Genomic DNA, 5,214 nt, shown 5'->3' with positions numbered 1-5,214 from the left:
TACCAAGAAGCCGAACGTAGGAATCCTGGGAAATACGGTTACAAAGGGACCTAGACCTCGTTTTACGGGGTATAGGGGCCTGTAACTATCATCTGGCAAGGAGGGTTCTATAGTGGCTAATGGACCTAGGGAGGCTCCTAGAATACCACCTTGCGAGGAGGCTAGATCGGGAGGGAAGGCCTCTTTAGGGCTGTTCTAGCCACTTCTCCTTTTCTTTGTAGTGTATTAGTATTCCGGATCGGGCGTTAAAGGAGGGATAGAGGTTTTTATCCGGCCTATTAGGCATGGTTTCCTTTGTATATAACTAGAGAGGCTATGGCATGCTTATTAGCATAACGGCATAGGACTAATAATAATAATAATAAAAATTTATAGTATATTATCTCGATAATATACTTGTTTTCTCTAAAACAATAAATAAATACTAGAAGTATGTAAAAGTAATACTAGATACGTTATATATGTATAAGCTATTAGTTAACAAGGAAAAGAGCGAATTCTATATTAAGAAGATGGTGTTTCTAGGATACGAAATATCCCTAGGACAAATCTAGATAGAACCTTTAAAGGTCGAAGCTATTAAGGAGTGGCTATGACTGACGTTAGTTATAGAAGTATAAAGCTTTATTAGGTTTGTAAACTTCTACCAGATGTTTATTAGGAACTTTAGAGCGATCGTACGACTATTATATAAACTTACTAAGAAGAACGCTAAATTTCAATAGGAAGAATAATATAAGTAAGCATTTATATAGATTCACGACGCCATTACCAAAGATCTAATACTAGTATTACCAGACCCTAAGAAGCTATTTAAGGTAGAAATGGACGCTTTAGACTATACTATCAGAGGATAGTTAGGATAACGAGACAAATAAGGGAAGCTATACCCTATAGCCTTCTTCTTAAAGAAGCTCGATAGGCTATATCTTAATTATCCGATCTATAATAAGGAACTACTTACAATTATTAAAGCTTTTAAGGAATAGTAACTATACCTTAGCAGTACGATTAAACTAATATAAGTATATATAGATTATAAGAATTTATAATACTTTATAACGATAAAAGAGCTTAATAGACGACAAATACGATAGGCAGAATTCCTTATAGAATTTAACTTTAAGATCTATTATAAGAAAGGCAAAGAGAATATACGAGCAGACGCCTTAAGTTGACGAACGGATCATACGAAAGGACAAACGAAAATAACGCTACCATTATTTAAGGAACGAATAGATAGAACACTATACTACGAAATGTAGACACCTATAGATAATAATCTACTTAACTCGTTCCTAGAATATTATATAATCTTTCGAGAAGAAAGGATTAACGAGATATAGTATTAAGTAGTAAACTGGTACCAGCCTCTTCTAGCAGTAGTCACGTACCCCTAAGACCAAACCTCCGCCTGGTCAGATGGAGAGGAGCGTTAGCTCAAAGTGTCCAGTATATCTAGGCACTCGTAGATGTAGCAGACAAGTCCAGCCTCCTAGACAGCGGTTACGATAGATATAGGATAGTGATAACGATACCCCTCTAGGCAGATATAAAAGAGTCTACCTATATAGAAAAAGATACCTAAACTTATAAGTAAAAGAAGAATCTTATCATTATATAAATAATGCCGTAATAGTAGCCTATTAGTATTATTATTAATCTATTCTATAAAAATCTGCCTCTTGTCCTTATTATCCCTGGCACCTTCTAGATAGGCACCCCCTATTTATATCTAGTATATATACGACTTATTCGGAACCGGAAAAACGAGTCTATAACCTATGCCCCTCTAGTTACACCGAGAGGTTTCTACCCTAGTCTATACTTCCCCTTCGAATTCGCTCTAAGGCTCCTATTAGCGAATTCGACACTCAAATACCCTCCCTTCTAGCCTCCTACTATCTCGCTCTCTTGGCCCTACTATCCCCCTTAGGCGACGGTTGCTTCTTAGACTGCTGACGCCTCTACCAGGCTTCAGTCTTAGCCTCTAGCTCATCCTAGCCTATAAACTAGGGCGGGTATTCAGGGGCCAGTTCAAGGTCCTCCGGCCTAGACTATTTAAAGAGAGGGGGTTGTATCTACTTAGCAGGGTTATCTTTAGGGCGATGCTAATATGTCTAGCCTTTCTTAATGGTCCGGAGCGATCTAGCCCGTGCTGATGTGCTTGTCTTAGTCTGACTAGATAGCCGTTACGTAGTTAAGGACCCTTGCTTGGCCTACGGCTACTTCTACTACTATTACTAGGAACCTAAGGCTTATATCTATCCTTATATATTAGTAGCTATGATTTGCTCCTCTACCTATGCTACCACTCACTAATAGACGTCTATCTTCGGTTTATAGGGGTACTCGAGCGCCTATTGTAAGAGCTAAGCCGGCCTAAGTCCTTTAGGCGCCTTGCTAAGGAATCGCTAGATAGCTATATCTAAGGGAACTTAGGTGTCCTTTTTAACCTTTAGCTACTCTTACATTGGCAGGGGATTATCTTCTTCCTCTGTCCGGACGGAGATGACCGATTTTGCACGTCTAGGGCCTGGCTATAGCTACTAGATAGGTAGCTTCTGCTGCCTATTGTTTGCCGGCTATCTAGGCGGCTAGTAAGGATTAACATTACCCTATAGAGTCTTTAGCTTTTCCGTATATAAAGGATTATCAGGCTGATAGCCTAGAGCCATCTAGATCGTTCTAAGCTAGAGTGTTAGCATCTTGTTCTTAGTAGCTATCATCTTCAGCCCTATATATAGACGGCCCTTCTGCTAGGGGAGCTTGAGATGGGCCTTATCCTTCTATCGTATCTCCTAGAAATAGAACTGACAGAATTTAGCGACCTAGATCCTATATTCCTACTGTCCCTACTATCTTAACGTTGCCTATATTGTAGCCTAGACTTAGGTGTCCTTGGGCAGAGGGAAAAGGGAGCTCGGGCAGATGACCTTATCTTATAAGTCCTTATATAGGTCTTTACGAGCCTGCTCATCGGAGGGGTACGAATCTATATAATGAATATGGTGCTCTATCTGGTTATATATAGCTACTACCTAGTATAACTCCTATAGATAGTAGATAAGGATCTAAAAGCATTTGCCTATAGCCTCCTTTTACTTTCTTAGGGGCAGAGCTACCTACTTAGGCCACTGGTCGATTATGGCGTCTAGGAAGATATATATATATAGCTCGTGAGCCACTAGTATATAGCGGAGGAGATTTAGGAGGTTAAAGCTATTTAGGTACTCCCTTCTTAATATAAGCCTCTTAATGTTATAGAGGCTTACTATAATGTTGTACTGAGGTATACCAAAGTATATCTCCCCCTAGCTATACAGTCCTATATATAAAGGAAAGAGGTAGCTAATAATCTGCTCGTTTACCGATAAACCAAGGCTTATAATCTAGTCAGGCCTCCATTATAGCACCCTGCTTAGGTAGGGAATAGGCCCCTTATATAGCTCTTTGAAAAGCCTATCAGAATCGCCAGGTCTAGGGTAGTTTCTAGCCTCTAGTCCCGGAGTCTGGCTTATAAGGAGGTACCGTAGGAACTGTCTTAATGTTTCGGGGTCCTCCCCTAGGAGTAGTAAGGGCGGGCCGGTGTTTGGCTGGTTCGGCCCTCTAGTCGGATAGAGGGGCACTGATCCCTCTCTTCTTCGGCGCTCTAAGTCTCTAACATTATCGCCGAAGGTATTTGACGTTAGAAGACTTACGTAGAGTCACTTAAAACCTAGACTACTAATATTCGGAAAAGAATCGCTCGGCGGAACACTTGCCTATCGGCTTCTGGCCTTCTGACTAGATATAGAAGACATTTTGTTTGGTGGTTTCGTAAGCAGCCGATTTGTGAAGTAGTTAGTTGTTGGTTAGAAGTTAGAGGAAGGAGAGGGGGTTTAAGTTAGGGGTATTTATAGACCTCTAGGTTCCTCCCTGATTCCTTCCCTATCTGGTCATTCTAACCCGGTTTCGCTATTTCCGGGGCTATCTAAAGTAGTTGCCTAGTTAGCCCTCGTATGACTAGGTCATTCTTTGTTATGACTCTAGGGCATGACCCCGAATTGCTTTTCATCTGGTGGTAATAAAGAGGTATAACCTATTATGTGGTAGGTTATTCTAGCCTAGGTGTACCTTCTTCACGTAGGAATCTATAGCTCTAGAACTCTAAAGTAGGTAGGCCTTGAAGGATAAGTAGCCCTCTTCTCTCCCTAACTTTTTCTAGCTTTCTAATCCTCTAACCTACTCCTTATCTATATTAATCTTCCTCTACCTAGACGGCTAGTGCCCTTTTCTTATATTACTTCCCCTTTGAACTTGCTATAAGCTCCTACGAGCAAGTTCGAACACTATGGCAACCGAGAGAGTTAAACGCTAGAGATATAAAACCTCCGTCTAGGAAGACATAGAAGTCGACGAAGATGCTAAGCTAGTTCTTCCTATGATAACCAACCGACCGGTAGACTTAACGACCACCTAGGATAACCGTTTTCTTGCGCCTCCTAAATTTGTATGGGTGGTAAGAGCGGCTTACCTAGAAGATCCTCCTATACCCTTAGATAGTCTAGAAGTGGCCTTAATATAGTACTAGTATAAACTTTTTCTCCTGTACTGTAGATTCTTTACCATTAAGTACCCGAAGATATAGCTAGTTCCCTATATCCGTTAGGAACTAAACCCTAACCTAGATGCTCTAATTAATTTATCCCTAATAATAATGTTCGCTATAACCAGACGGCTAGTATTATAGCTAAACGTCAGGCTTGTATTATAGATAAACGGTATGCCTAGTAAGATTTAGTAGCTACTAGTATCCCTATCTAGGATAAAGAAATACTCCTAGATTAAGATCGCTCCTAAAATAATTGTACCAACAGTTTTCCCGGTAAATAGCCTACTATTATAGAGGCCTCTTGAAATCATTGCCATTGACTAGACAGGGAGACGGTATTCCTAGGCTAGGCTAAGGGTGATCATATTATATTTAGACCTGGTATTAATAAGAGCAAGCACCTTTTCACCCCTAGGGTCCTTAAAGTTACAATATAGTGTCGGTAGGGCATGTGTCCGTATAAGTACACCCATCTAGATCTTCTGACTAGCCAAAAGCGTGTAAATCGGCGCTTTGAAGCTGGTTTTGATTTCCTCGGAGTCTAGCTAGTCTTTCCGCCTAGTAAGGTAATCGCTCCAGAATCTATCGGTAGCTACCGCCCACTGGCCATCACTAGTGAC

Source organism: Thermothelomyces heterothallicus (genome assembly GCF_042370625.1).
Source record: "Thermothelomyces heterothallicus CBS 202.75 unplaced genomic scaffold P884_scaffold_7, whole genome shotgun sequence".
NCBI classification, from domain to species: Eukaryota; Fungi; Ascomycota; class Sordariomycetes; order Sordariales; family Chaetomiaceae; genus Thermothelomyces; species Thermothelomyces heterothallicus.
This window is presented reverse-complemented; position numbering follows the sequence as displayed.